Raw genomic sequence first — 15,211 nt, 5'->3', positions numbered from 1 at the left:
GCTGCCCGGGCATGCCTCGGCTACGGGGCACTTTGGGGTCTGCTGTGAGGCAGGCGCCCGTGCGAGTTGCGGTGGTAAGTGAAAGTAGGGAGAAGCGCACATGAAATCGGATGAGAAAAGAGTGGAAAATTGCAAAAGGGTGGGGGAGATGTTGAAATTAGAACTGAGGAACGTTAAGATAGTGAAAACGAGCACGAAAAAGGCAGTAAGTAGGAAAAATTTGGAAAAGTACAATGTCGTTTAGGAAAGGGTGAGACAGTAGTTGTAGAGATAGAATTGAACAGTTGTTGTTTTCTACAGATGGAGAGGAAAAATTAAGTCTTTCTTTGAACTGAATTAGGACAGCTCCGCCGAAGCAGAGCCTCAAAAAATTGAACGAAAACTCATAAATGTTCCTCTCCACGGAAATCTTTAGTAAAAGGCGAAAGATTTATGCGATCTGAAGAGAAACCAGAGTATGCTTTCTTCGACCCAACCGGGAGAGGCACAGCAGCACCGACTGACAATGAGATCACCGTGTCTCCGCCGCTTGCACGCTACCGGCTGCACAATAAAGCACGCTTGCAGATACCGCTCCAGTCCGGGGCCACACCGACAATGAGGTCGTGCAAACTGGGGCGAAAGATGCGGGGAGACCCGGTGTCCCGCGCAAGGCATGATGGGCAGCAGAAATGCAAATAAGCTCCCGGGCTCCTCCCCGCCTTCGGCGGGCAGAGCGGACAGGCTGAGCTGGGCTGGAGATCCTGCGCCCTCTGCAGGCCACCCCCTCAATTGCACCCGCCTAGCCCAACCCCGGGGGAATTGCGAAAATCAAGCAGGGGGGCAAATCCCGGCTGGAAGCGCTCGCCTTGCAGTCCCGAGGGCGCGCGTCACCGTTGCAGGCGATCCTAATTCCGGCCCTTTGTGCACCGCCGACGCCTAAGGATATTTAGGCACCAAGAGGCAGGCACTCCTCTAGTCCTGCGCCCTTTTATCGATTGCATCCCCGAAGCATTTCGGGAATTGTAGTTTCAGAATGCTTGGTCGAAGAGGTCGCGTTTCCTCCTTTGCCCCAGACAAACTGCGCATCTCGAGGCAACGAGGACCTTGGAACCAGTTTCACCCTCCTGCCTTAGGAAGGGAGGAAAGTGAGGAAGGAGGAACCCTTGATCCAGTTTAACTGGCCTGAAAATGGCAATAAAGTAGGAATCCAGTTGCATTTTAGAAAATGACAAAATTAATTCCTGCATAAATGTTCCTGAATTGGAGTTCCCCTCATCACACGGCTGGAGGCCTTTGGACCTGAAAAGGGGCAAACGTAGCTTTGTGATGAAACCTTAATTGCGCTGCCCTGTTGGCATTCACTCGGGGTGTCCAACAGTCAAAAACCCAAAGTCCTCCGACTTCAAATGCAAAGCAGAGTGAGGGCCAAGTGGCACGCTTGCTGGAGCACAACCAAAGAAATGCTCATCTTCTGCTGTACTCCTCTCGAGTCAAGACACGCAGGAGCCAGACTGCAATCCCAGCAGATTGAAAGGCGAGATACAGCAGAGCTCAGCCTACAGTGGGCCATCTCCTAAAGGCTTCCCTCAATGAATTTGGGGGGGGGGGTGTATTTCTTTGTCTAGAATATTTCTGTGCCTCCTTTTTCAAGTCCTGCTGGCAACCGTTTGCAACCAAAAACTGCAATATGAAAAGAAACCATTAAAAGCCATTAGAAATGTGCACAGATGCAGCCAAGTCACAATTGATTTATGCAGGGGGCTTTTTCAGCAGAAACGTGGTGGAACGGAGTTCTGGCACTTCTTGAAAATACACAGCAACAGTGCATGAAAATAATATGATTTCAAAGAATCCCATGTGTTTCTTCCTCATTTCCCTCTTGAGAGTTCCGCCACCTCTTTTCCCAGAAAAAACACCCTGGATTTATGGCAACCCCAGAAATGGGTTTCCAAGGCAAGTGAGAAGCAGAAGTGGTTCTGAAACTGAATTTTATTTTTAGTACTCTGTGTTTCAATTTGCAGCCTATTATGTATTGAGCCTTGCGCTCATAGTGAGTTCAGCCAGCAATGATTTCAGCTCAGAACATCTTTTATTAAAGGCCAGAACAGAAAGATGACATAAGCTCAAGTGAGCCAAATATATACACACAAACCCCACCCCAATAATAACCAACCACCAATAGTAACAGGCACCCTAGAATGCCATTATTTGCATTAACTATATACAATGTAACATATTTACAGAGCTGTGATTGGACTCCATTGTACAAAGTGGATTGGATGCAGCTAGCAGGAAAACAGCCAATAGGAACGAGGGCTTTAGGAGCCTAAGCTCAGACAGAAGCTCAGCCAGTACATAACACTCAATGAACCCACAGACATCAGGGGCCTTGCTGAGCCCTAACTCAACACAATACATAACACATCCCCTTTCAGCCAGTGACTTTACACAAATCAAGACATCAAGCAGTGATTGTCGAAGAAATATGGGTTTAATGAATAAGCCCAGACACATTTCTCCATTTTAGAGAGACGTGTAAAGACCAGCCAGATCAGAGAATCTTATATACTCTCAATAATGTTTGTTTACAGGATAATTGCTATTTGTTCACAGAATAAAAGATCAAAGTGGTGGTCCCCAGCCCGAGGGACATCCGGCTGGCCTCCACCAGGACCAGGGCTTTTTCTGCGCTGGCCCCAGCCTGGTGGAACACTCTCCCACTGGAGATCTGGGCCCTGCAGGACCTATTGGAGTTCCATAGGGCATGTAAGATGAGATGTTCCGCCAGGCCTTTGGCTGAGGACCAGCAGGTGTCCCCTCTTATCCTATCTAAGATCGCTACCTCTTCTATGACTGCCCTCGGCTATGCGTTTTACCCACAGCTATAACTTATGCAGGTCTTTTATTAGTATCCAAAGTAGCCTGTGTATAATGGCTCTGGAGTATTTTAATATAAGTTTTTAAATCTGTTTTTAAAGTTGACTATTAATTTATTGTGTTTTAATGATGATGTGAGCTGCCTTGAGCCCAGGATATGAGGGTGGGATATAAGTCAAATAAAACAAATAAATAATAAATATAAAGGTTTTTTTGATAATGGCTTTGGCTTACACCTTGCAAAAATGATGCAGAGGGACGCATTTTCCCAGAAAACATAACATGTGACAAGCTTAAATGACAAATGAATTATACAAACATTTGAGAAGCTGGAGCCATATATGATGTTCTCTTAGGGATGGAATGCCTACAAGTTGAAATCTTGTTTGTCTAATTAGAATAACCAACACAAGAAAAATATTTATACTTTGCCCAGTGACCTGTCTCACCCAGAGGCAGGATTTCAACTCTAGAACAAGGCCTATCTTCGTGTTTATATATTTTGTGTGCTGGTAGCTTGAATGTATGCTCAGCGCAAGATTTCATAAAATGGGCCCTAAAAATCCTTCAACAGGTTCGCCATAGCCTCCCTCTGCAATCTTCCTTGTTGGCCTCTCATCCAAGTAGCAACCCTGCTGAGCTTCCGAGATCTGACAAGAACTGGCTCTGCCATGCCCCCTTCCCTCCCCACTAGACAGAAGCAGCATAAAAACTCTTCATTAAACACAAGGAGGTTAAAAAAATGGCAAGAACACCCCTCCCCCTTGAAACGTCTGGGTTAAAAAATGTGTTTTAATCTGGCACCTAAAAGACTGTGAAGTAGGTGCTCGTGCAAGCTGTTCATGGCCTTAAAGATAAGAACCAGCACTTTTTGTTTGTTTGTTCCGTTATTTATAATCTGTCTTTTTTTGCAGACTCAAAACCCATGACAAATGGCTGGGACAGCCAATAAACAATTCAGGGTTTAGAATTGCAGAGACAATGGTAAAAACAGGCAACCATCTGAGAAAGAGCTCAAACAATGCTGGAACAAAGCAGAAGCAATTTAACACGATACATCAAAGGATGCACGAATGACCTAGTAGGGACATGCATACAGCAGTATAGTATATAGTCCCCATTCCTTTACCGAAGCTTCTTTATGAACCATTTTCTGACTGCACAGCCCTTCCACCTGGGTAAAAAAAAAGAGCCCTCCTGAATAATTCAGTTTTGCATAGTTTGTGGAAAGCCAGGGGAGGGGGAGCTTTCCTAACCTCATCAAGCAGGCTGCTCCATACGGTGGGAGCCACCACAGATAACTGGCGTATATGGGCAGTTGTCAATCTTGCCCATTTGCACGATGGCGACCAGAGAAGGCCCTGGTCAGAAGACTGAGGCTGCTGTAGAGAGCATAGGGAGAGAGTCACCCCTGCAGATATGAGGGGCCAGGGCCGTGGCCAGTTTTGTATGCCATAGCCAGTACCTTGACCAAGACTTGGGAACTGATGGGTAACCAGTGGAGTAACCACAGAATGGGTGTGATATGCGTGCTCCACCGTAATCCTGATAATAACTGAGGTGCAGAGTTCTGTGGAGTCGCTGAGTTGACTTTCTGGGGAAACCTATGTAGTTACATGAGTCTAGTCTTAATGTTACTTTGAATTGTGTCTGGAAACATGTGGGTAACCAGCGTGGATCTTTCAGCAGAGGTGATACAGACCCTGTAACCAGCCCCTGACTGTAGGCAGGCAGCTGCACTTTGGACCAATGGAAGTTTCCGAACTGTATTTTGCAAAATTGTAATTTTGAGACCACGCAAGGAATCCTCACTTAAGGACACCTTCCTCCGGGTTCCTTACAAAATCTTGAAGTATCAGCAGAAAATGAATGACTTTTGAACCCGATTACATTTTCCGCATGAATAAAAGCGGAGAAGAGATAAGACATTCTGAAACCTTGTGAAGGACGGAGGGTGAAACTGGTTTCGAGGTTCTCGGGGATCTGAAATGTGCAGTTTTGACGGGCGAATGGGGAAAGCGGCCTCTGTGCGCATTCTCAAACTACACTTCCCGAAATGCTTCGGGGACGCAGCCGGCGCCGGACGCCGGGCGGTACCGAAAGGGCCGGTATTAGGATTGCATGATGCAACGGTGCCGCGCGCCCTCGGGACTGCAAGGCGAGCACTTCCAGCCGGGATTTGCCCCCCTGCTTGATTTTCGCAATTCCCCCGGGGTTGGGCAAGGCGGGTGCAATTGAGGGGGTGGCCTGTAGAGGGCGCAGGATCCCCAGCCCAGCTCAGCCTGTCCGCACTGGCGGGTGAAGGCGGGGAGGAGGCCGGGAGCTTATTTGCATTTCTGCTGCCCATCATGCCTTGCGCGGGACACCGGGTCTCCCCGCATCTTTCGCCCCTGTTTGCACGACCTCATTGTTGGTCTGGCCCCGGACTGGAGCGGTATCTGCAAGCGTGCTTTCTTGTGCAGCCGGTAGCGTGCAAGCGGCGGAGACACGGTGATCTCATTGTCAGTCGTTGCTGCTGTGCCTCTCCCGGTTGGGCTACAGAAAGCATACTCTGGTTTCTCTTCAGATCGCATAAATCTTTCGCCTTTTACTAAAGATTTCCGTGGAGAGGAACATTTATGAGTTTTCGTTCAATTTTTTGAGGCTCTGCTTCGGCGGAGCTGTCCTAATTCAGTTGAAAGAAAGACTTAATGTTTTTTCTCTACCTGTAGAAGAGAACAATTGTTCAATTCTATCTCTACAACTACCAAAATCTTCGGTAGTGTCTCGATCATGTATCTGACGAAGAGAGCTTCAATAAAATTGGTTAGTCTTAAAGGTGCTACTTGACTCTTTTTGACTTTCCTAAACGATATTAGATCCAGAGGAGTTAGCCGTGTTAGTCTGTAGTAGCAAAATCAAAAAGAGTCCAGTAGCACCTTTAAGACTAACCAATTTTATTTTATTGTAGCATAAGCTTTCGAGAATCAAGTTCTCTTCATCAGATGCCTGATAAAATTGGTTAGTCTTAAAGGTGCTACCGGACTCTTTTTGATTTTGCTAAACGACATTGTACTTTTCCAAATTTTTCCTACTTACTGCCTTTTTCGTGCTCGTTTTCACTATCTTAACGTTCCTCAGTTCTAATTTCAACATCTCCCCCACCCTTTTGCAATTTTCCGCTCTTTTCTCATCCGATTTCATGTGCGCTTCTCCCTACTTTCACTTACCACCGCAACTCGCACGGGCGCTTGCCTCACAACAGCCCCCAAGGAAACCCCGTAGCCGAGGCATGCCCGGGCACCACCCTGGTTTAATCGTAGCCCGAGCCTCCAAGCTGTTGCGCTCAGACAGGGTGTGGGCCGAGCAGCGGTGGGGGTGCTGTCATCAGCGCGGCTGCCCCCGGAGTGTCTGCCCCTGCGCAGGGCAGCGGCCACGAGTCCGGGACTCGTGTGTGTCGTGTGGACGCCTTGATCCGCTTGCAGTCCCATCCTCCGCATCTGCAAATCAGGACTAAGAACCACGGAAAAGGAACTCCCGCCTTGCGTGCTGGGGGGCTGCAGCCCTTCTTATGCGGGCCCTCATTTATTCCGGGGGCGGCCGTGAACAAGTGAACAAGAGTCGGAGGCAGCAACGGCCCCTTTGGCGAGGCAGAGCTGCTTCCTCCAAGGCAGAGGGCAGAAGAGGAAGAGCTCCGGACTGACCATCCAGAACTCGCACATCATGACACCTGTGGGGGGGGGGGGGGAGCGAGCGAGAGAGAGACCCTTCTGGGAGAAAATTGCTAGTGCTCGGAAGGCAGGACAAAATGCGAAAATACTTCCTTGCACGAGTGACGGGGCAGCAGCAGGTGTGTCTCTCCCCGTAAACAAAGGCAGCAGCAAAGGCAGGAGCCCCTGCTCTTTGCAACTACATTCGGGTAGAGAAATAAGATTATTTGCAATTAATTTCCCTTAATGCAAATCTTTTTATTAGTTCCCCACCGAGGGGTGGGCGGGGGGAACCTTGCAGTGAAGGCGGGTGAACGCTAGGGGGACAGGCGGCGAAACGGGACCGAGAGAGAGAGAGAGAGAGTCCGGGCGGGGCTTCGAGTCCCGCTGCATCGCAGCGCGGAGATTTCCTTCCCGGGGATGGCGAGCGGGGCGGAGAGGGCACTTGCCGTACAACGCCCCTGCAGTGCGGGCCCCTGCGGGATTAGCAGGCACTGGGGAGATCAGAGCTCCACTCGTCGCCCTTGTTGTGTTCAACCCTCTGCCGCTCAATGAGGCTTGTGGTTTTGCCGCCGGAGTACCTCCTCCTTCTGTCCCGTGTTTGCCAAGGGCGAGTGGGCAGCGTCGACGGTCCGCATTTGGAGAGATTCCTGCAGAAAGTGGCCCGGGTTGGGTGAGAATCGGTGGCCCAAGATGGCCCAGCGAGTTCGGTTGTGGGAACTGAAACAAAGTGCAAGTAAGCGTAATCGATGCAAGTACAAAGAATTACGTTGCAGGATAAGCGGTTAAAAACGACACAAATTCTGTTTTTGTAACATAAAGAACAAGCTCCACAGACGCAGAGCTTCAAAAATTTGCTAGAACCTCCTTACTGTTTCTCTCCACGGAAATCTTTAGTAAAAGGCGAAAGATTTGTGCGAGCTGAAGAGAAACCCGAGTGCGTAATGAGGTGGGAGTAGGTAAGGCACCGCAGCAGCTGCTGCGGACCCTGAGGTTATAGTTGTTTGCGAGTTGACAGTGAACGTTTTGCATACGGCGGGACTGGCAATGCATTCCCACGACTATATTTTCAGAGCCTGTCTTGGCACATCTCCACGTTCAAAATCCCCGGGCAACGACGGTAAAGCACCGCCTACGCAATGCATGACGGGAGCGGTGAAATGCATACGAGCCCCCCCTGCCCCCCCCCCGCCCATTCGCTCACTCAGCACCCGGCAGATGCCGCAGGTGGGGAAAAAGAAATCGCATTTCACCCTTAATCCTCGCTTCTTTGGGATATGCAGCAGCCACAGGAATGCACTCTGCTCATGCTCAGTGGCTGAGTCACATTCAAGAAGCCCAACTTTCTGGGGGGGGGGAAGTGTGATTCTCAAACGGGCACACATCCCAGATCAAGACAAGCAGGTATCTGAAGAACTGAGCTGTGGCTCACACCAAAAATTGTGTTAGTCTTATAGGTGCTACTGGACTCTTGCTCTTTTCTACTGTCAAGACAAGCAAGAGACTTCTTTTGTTCGGTTCAATTTTCTTCTTGTCAGCTTTCTTCACCGTCCAACTTTCACATCCATACATAGCAATGGGGAATGCCATAGTTTGGATTATCTTCATCTTAATTCCCAGAGAGAGATCTTTATCTTTAAAGATCTATCTAGCTCCCTCACAGCTGCTAGACCAAGTCCTAATCATCTTCTAATTTCTTCATTGTGTCAGAACTGTGGCTAAATAATAGTTGTATCCAGACTACCTTCTGCAATCAGACAAGAGTCCGTTGTTTTCAAAAGATTTACTGAAAGAAGCAACCATTATAGTCCGCTGGCCCAGATGCAATATCTGGGCTGGTACACGTCTATTGTTATGAATGAAAGGCAAAGAATACAGTACAAAGTATTAAGACCCAGTAGGCCTAGCCTCCCCCCATAGTTCTCAAAACAATCCCTTTGAAGCTGAGAAAGTGAAAGTTTCCCAGGACTGGAAAAGCTGTAGTCAAAACATTCCTCTTGAGAGAGATAGCTGCTAGGGAACATCTTGGCACCTGTGAAGAAAGCACTCAGAACACTAAGAGAATTAAAGTAGAGTCTCTTTGGTTACAACACATAGGGAAGCATTCTTTTTTTTTTGAAAGTTTTTTATTATTTTTTAATATCTAACATAAAAAAACTACAGAAGACTACAAAAGTATAAAGGGGAGGGGAGAAAAAAAAGGGGGGGAGAACTGGGAAAAGGGAAAATCAACATACAAACAACAAACACTACACTACATGTCTTGTATTCCCTTCATGCTGCAATTTTCCTTAAAAGTTAACTTTCTAATATGCTATCAGATTGGTAGATCTTATACAATACAGACTATATTCAGGATCAGGTTTTCTTCCCCCCCGCCCCTGCGTCTCGGTCTCAGTTCTCTCTGCGCAGCTGGAGCAGCTGCGCCCGCTCTTTCCTCCCCCCCACTTTCCCCTTCAGACTTCGAACTTTCTTCCTGCTGAAACTCCTGATGGTTAAACAAAAAGTCTGTCAGCTGCGCGTCCGATGTGATCTTGTAAGTTTGATCCTTATATCTGAACCAGACGCCTTCTGGAAACAGCCACTTATATTTTATATCACATTTCCTCAAGAAAGCCGCAAGTCCTTTATACTTGAATCTTCTTTTACGGGCCAAAAATGGAACATCCTTCAATATTTTAACCTTGTTGCCCAAATAATCCAAGTCCACATTATACGAATTGTCTAAGATGGTGTCCCGAGTCTTCTTAGATGAAAAGTCAATAATAATCTCGCGAGGCAGCTGACGCTTCATTACATACTTTGAAGATGTCCGCCGGACTTCCAAAATATCGTTTTTTATCTCTTCTTTAGTTGCCTTTGCGAACGGCGCCAAAAGTCCAGACACCAAATCTTTTAAATTTTCACTTTGCTCTTCTTTTACATTTTGAAGACGCAATACCGTTTGGGCACGGTCCACTTGTAATCCTATTATTTGATTCTCCAAAAGCTTCACTTCCTTACTTGTTGCTTTCATGAGTACTGCGTTCTCGTGCGCAGACTGCTCTGCTCCGGTCGCTGTTTCTTTAATGGCTTTCACCTCGCTCTCCACTGAATCAACCTTTTGCCCCATTTCATTCAGTTTCGCTACAAAAGGCTGCACAGCATCGAAAACTGCTTGTCTCACCAACTCTTCCAAAGTTTCCCCCTTCCCCTGTAACGTCGCCATCACCGATTTACTCATTGCTGGGCTCTGCTTTCTCGTCACCATCTTAGGGGGGGCACCAACTAAGTTCTGAAACTCGGTGCAGGGGAAGAAATCCGCGCCTTTTTAGCTTCAATTCCCACCGATCCTTCGCATACACTTAAAAATCAGAAGGGATTCGCTTACTTACAGGTCTTCACCTTAAATCTGCTTATTTCCGTTCTCCATGGCCCGGCAGCACACGAGGTGCTGCGCAAGTCTGCCGGCCACCGTTGGAGCAAACGGGCAATTTACCCCCTGCATTACTTCCAGGGGGTTCTTCCCGTGGCGCCCCGGATCCAGGCTCCCTCACTGGGAGTCCTGGAGGTTAACCCTCGCGGGTCAACCGCCCATTCAGGCTGCTCAGACAGTTCCCGCCGGACCTGCAGAGAGGAACGTCCGACATGGTCGAGAAAACGAAACTGAATCGGGAAGCATTCTGAACCTGACACATTGCAGTCTCCTTTTTGGTTGATGATTGAGCCAAGGAATAAAAAGCCTTGAATATTTCAATTTCCTCATTGTCAGCTTTAAAATTGTGTAATTCCTCAGTAGTCATTACTTTCCTCTTCTTGATGTTCATCTGTAATCCTGCTTTGGCGCTTTCTCCTGTAACCTTCACCAGTAGTCTCAAGTCTTTACTATTTTCTGTCAGTAATGTGGTGTCATCTGCACATCTCAAACTGTTAATGTTCTTTCCACCAATTTTCACTCCACCTTCTTCTAGATCTGATCCAGCTTTCCTTATAATGTACTCTGCACAGAGGTTGAATAGGTAGAGAGATAATATGCATCCTTGTCTGACACATTTCCCAAAGGGGAAATCATTCTGTATCCCCATATTCTGACCTGACAGTAGTCTCTTGCCTGAGTACAGGTTGCACACCCAAACAATCCGATGTTGTGGCACCCCCATGTCTTTTAACACTATCCATAGCTTTCCGTGATCCACATAGTTGAAGGTTTTGCTGTAATTTATAAAACGCAGACTGATTTTCTTCTGAAATTCCCTGGTATGTTCCATTAGCCATCATAAATTTGCAATGTGACCTCTAGTGCGTTCTCCTTCTCTGAATCCAGCTTGAACATCTGGCATTTCTCATTCCGTATATGGTAAGAGTCTTTTCGGTAGAATTTTGAGCATCCCTTTGCTTGCATGGGAAATTAACGTGACAGTCCAATATTTGCTGCACTCTTTGGCATCCCCTTTTTTGGAGTTTGAATGTCGACTGAGTGTTTCCAGTCTGTGGGCAATTGTTTTGTTTTCCATATTTGTTGACAGATCTTGTTAAGATTCTGATGGACTCCATTTCTGTAGCATGAAACAGCTCTACTGGTATTCCATCTACTCCACGTGCTTTGTGCTCCACGTGCTCCCAATTGCGTTGAGTGCAGTTTTTACTTCACTTTCTAGGATTTCTGGTTCTTCATCAAAAAGATTCTCCGTGGAAGCTGTCTGTCATCCTTCCATCTCTTTTGTATAGTTCTTTAGTGTATTGTTTCCATCTTTCTTTTATTTTGTCTGGATCAAATACTGTATTTCTGTTGTGATTTTTCAGCATCTGAAGCCATGGCTTTAATTTCCCTTTGAGTTCTCAGATCTTTTGGAACAGCTCTCTTGTTCTTCCTTTTTTGTTGTGGCCATCTATTTCTTTGCATTGGTTATTATAACAGATTTCTTTGCCTCTGCGTGCAAGTCGCTGAAGAGCTGCATTTAGGATTTTGACCCTATTTCTGTCACCTTTTGCTTTTGGTCTCTCTTTAGCAATTTTAAGAGTTTCCTCAGTCATCTGTTCTTTTGGCTACAGGAATAGTCTTTACACATTCTCCCTCCATAGCTCGTTTCAGCTAGGGTTGGGCTGGACGGGTGCAATTCAGATGGTAGCCTGCAGAGGGCGCAGGATTTCCCACTCTGTCCAGCTGTCTGCTAGGTGGAGGCAGGCTGAGGGCGGAGCCTTGGACCTCATTTCCATTCCTGGCACCCATCAGGCTTTGTGCGGGCGACCGAGTCTCCCCACATTGCCCCTGCTGTTCACAGGATCTCAGTGTCGGTGCGGCCCCTCAATGGAATTGCAACTGCAGGGACACTTTCTTGTGCGATGGCTGCCACATAGTGGAGCCAAGAGGGGGAGACACCATGACCTTATTGTCAGTCGGGGCTGCTGCGATCCGCCCAGTTGCGGTTCAAAAAACATACTCTGGTTTTTCTTCAAATCGTATAAATCTTTCGCCTTTTACTAAAGATTTCCGTGGAGAGGAACAGTGGTGAGTTTTTAATAAATTTTTTGCAGCTCTGCCTCAGCGGAGCTCTCTTTATTCAGTTTAAAGGAAGATTTCATGTCTTTTTGGAAATACCATTGTTTTTAAACAATATTATTTCTAAACATTTAAGAGGGGGAGCTGGTGGTACAGGTGGTTCTAAACTGTGGGGATCAGAACCACAATAAATGAAAGTCAAAACCGGAGCGGGTCGGAGAGAACACTTGACGTACAACGCCCCTGCAGTGTGGGCCCGTGCGGGATGAGCAGGCGCTTGGGAGATCAGAGCTCCTCTTTTTGTTGTTATTGTGTGCAACCCTCCGCTGCTCCAAGGCGCTTGGGGTCGTGAGGCGGCACTTCCTCCTTCGCGGACGGTTTGCCTCTGGAGAGGTTCCTACTGGGACCAGGTCAGGCCGGCTGAAAGTTGGTGGGCCGAAATGGCCAGTTGAGTTGGCTTGAGCGCGGGTTGAAGCAAAATGAGTGAAGGGGGAATGATACATATTAAGCAGTAGGCATAATACAGTCACAAATCCTGTTTTAATACTGAAAAGAATGAGCTCTACAGATGCAGAACTTCAAAAATTAGTGAGAAACTCATCACTGTTTCTCTCCAGGGAGATCTTTAGTAAAAGGCGAAAGAGTTATGCGATCTGAAGAGAAACCCAAGTGTATACAGACGTGCTGGTAGGCGAGGCACAGCAATAACTTTTGGGTACATTGGGTTACACTGGGTTTCCTTTTGGCTGCCTGTAAAGGTTTTCGCACGAGGCACGACGGGAAATGCTTTCAGACGACAACGAGAGTTCTCGAAGCCGGTGGAGGCGCATCTCCATGTTCAAAATCCCCGGGCAACGACGGGAAAGCACTACCTGACTCCCACCGCAATGCATGGCGGTAGCAGTGAAATGCAAACGAGCCTTTCGCTCGCTCAGCACCCGGCAGACGGCGCAGGATGAGCGCCTGCTCGGGATCTTGCGGAGCCCTCTGGAGGCTACATCTGGTATTGCACAGCGTGTACCGAATCCCGGGTTCGTTCTTGGGCGAGGCAGCGGTCCGCCTTCTCTGGCTGGAAGCAGTTTGCTGGGAACTCGAGGGGCGGGGGAGAGATTTGCATTTTATGTAACCTTATCAAAAAGAGTCCAGTAGCATCTTTAAGACTAACCAATTTTATTGTAGCATAAGCTTTCGAGAATCACAGTTCTCTTCGTCAGATGCATGGAGGGCAAAAAGAGAAACTGGTCAGATACAGAGGAGGAGAGGGGGGGCGGGGTAGATGCAAACATCTCCTTCTGATATGCAGATGTTTGCCCTCCATGCATCTGACGAAGAGAACTGTGATTCTCGAAAGCTTATGCTACAATAAAATTGGTTAGTCTTAAAGATGCTACTGGACTCTTTTTGATTTTGCTACTACAGACTAACACGGCTAACTCCTCTGGATGCAGCCTTAATCCTCGCTCCTTTGGGATATGCTGCAGCCACAGGAAGGCCGTCTGCACATGCTCAGTAAGCTGGTGGTTAAGTCGCATTCAAGAAGCCCAGCTTTCAGGATGGAAACTGTGACTCTCAAATGGGCACAAATTCCAGATCAAGAAAAGTGGGAGCCTTCTTTCTTCTCTTGTGAAACAGTTCATTAAATCCAGATGTTCGAGAGCACAGCCCAGATCTGTCCTGAGCCAAAGGTTTCCGCAAAGAATCTTGGGAACTGTAGTTCGAAGAAGGCTCTGAGCATAGAGTTCCCACCTTCCCTGCCTCCTCCCCTTGCAAAATTACAGTTCTCAGTGGAGACAGTAAGAGAAACAGGGTACAGTTGTCCTATAAGTCACGTGCCCAAGGAAAAAAGCTGAGGATTTCTGGAAGCAAACTGAAGGCATTGGGTCAGAATTGCAGTCTTTCAATTGGTGGCACTGAAAAAGTGCCATTGATTAAAAGTTTCTTTCTCCAGAAAAGGGACTTATTGGATGCTTTCTGGTATTAATTGCCCCATCCCCTGCTTCCAGGATAAAAGAGGTAGGTTTTCATGGGGAAGAAAGAGAAATTCAGGTAGCATTGTCAACTCTGGATTCAGAAATTGGTGAAGGGTATAAGGGCGTATATTCTACATATTACATGTTGAGTGAAATGTCTTTGGAATTGACTGTAGTGCACTGACTCATACTGTGAAATCCACCTTGAATTTCAGTGAGACAGGCGGACTATAAATAACATCAATCAATCAAGATCTGTAGTCTAGAGATTAGTTGTACATGCCAGGAGATTGCCAGACCTCACCTGGAGGTTGGCAACACAACAGGGCTTTCTTGTGATTGTAATGGAGCTGCTTGTGTAACCCCTCTAAAAACAGCGAACGCAAAGGGTTAAATCTAACTAGCTTTCCTTCTCAATCTCATCCAATCCAGTCCATACTACCAACCCCATTCACCATTTTTTCATGCAGGTCCCAAACATCTCAGCCAAGTCCTTTTGGCTGCTCAAAAAAGGGCCCACAACCTTCCTTTTCCACCACCAGAAAAGCTGGCCAGATCCAGCCCAAGGACAGGGCTTCATGCTGTTCCTAGCTTCGAAGGCAGTCACTTTTCTCCTCCAATGCAGGTTGAAGAGCTGGAACTTTGGCCAAGCATGACTCAACAAGAAGCCTGCAGTGCTGGCCAGTATTATTATCCCCACATTAACTGCACCTGTATTTGCATGAGGCTAATAGAGGTCTGGGGCAATTCCAAGATGTTAGTCCACTGTGAACTTTTCAGAATCGAGGTGGGGCTGTTGGTGTATATGGGGAAGGAAGCTTTGCAATAACTCTGCAATATAATACTGAGGTTTTTATGCCCCTATTGAAGGAGGAGGCAGAAGCTGAGAAGCAGGATTACAACAACCTTGCAAAGCAGTCCAGTGTTGTTATGCACTTAGGAACGACACTGTAGTCGCTATTCAGTGAAAAAGTCAGCTGCTAAATAGCACTTAAAATGATTGATTAATTTCATTAGACCATTCTTTTCTCCCCAGTCAGAACCCAAAGGAGCGTACGTTATTCTCCTCTCCACCATTTTATCCTCACAACAACCCTGTGAGGTAGGTTAGGCTGAAAGGGTGTGACTGGCCCAAGGCCACCCAGCAAGCGTCCTTGGCAGAGTGAAGATTCAAAGCTGGGTCTCCCAGGTCCTAGTCTGACACAACTACACAA

At 47.2% G+C, this 15,211-nt stretch overlaps 5 non-coding genes across 5 annotated transcripts; 2 read left to right on the top strand and 3 right to left on the bottom strand.

Moving 5' to 3' along the window:
- Positions 1-343: 343 nt before the first annotated feature.
- Positions 344-459, bottom strand: LOC129331516 (U5 spliceosomal RNA). The gene has a single exon (XR_008597171.1). It is a non-coding gene; the product is annotated as a U5 spliceosomal RNA (small nuclear RNA).
- Positions 460-5,405: 4,946 nt separating this feature from the next.
- Positions 5,406-5,521, top strand: LOC129331515 (U5 spliceosomal RNA). Its single transcript, XR_008597170.1, has one exon. It is a non-coding gene; the product is annotated as a U5 spliceosomal RNA (small nuclear RNA).
- Positions 5,522-7,374: 1,853 nt separating this feature from the next.
- On the bottom strand, positions 7,375-7,489 carry LOC129331527 (U5 spliceosomal RNA). The gene has a single exon (XR_008597182.1). It is a non-coding gene; the product is annotated as a U5 spliceosomal RNA (small nuclear RNA).
- A 4,475-nt stretch (positions 7,490-11,964) lies between these two features.
- On the top strand, positions 11,965-12,080 carry LOC129331520 (U5 spliceosomal RNA). Its single transcript, XR_008597175.1, has one exon. It is a non-coding gene; the product is annotated as a U5 spliceosomal RNA (small nuclear RNA).
- Positions 12,081-12,586: 506 nt separating this feature from the next.
- On the bottom strand, positions 12,587-12,700 carry LOC129331528 (U5 spliceosomal RNA). The gene has a single exon (XR_008597183.1). It is a non-coding gene; the product is annotated as a U5 spliceosomal RNA (small nuclear RNA).
- Positions 12,701-15,211: the final 2,511 nt, after the last annotated feature.

The sequence above is a fragment of the Eublepharis macularius genome, chromosome 5 (assembly GCF_028583425.1).
Source record: "Eublepharis macularius isolate TG4126 chromosome 5, MPM_Emac_v1.0, whole genome shotgun sequence".
NCBI lineage: Eukaryota > Metazoa > Chordata > Lepidosauria > Squamata > Eublepharidae > Eublepharis > Eublepharis macularius.
The sequence above is the reverse complement of the archived record's forward strand: the minus strand, read 5'-3'. Positions and strand labels throughout refer to the sequence as shown.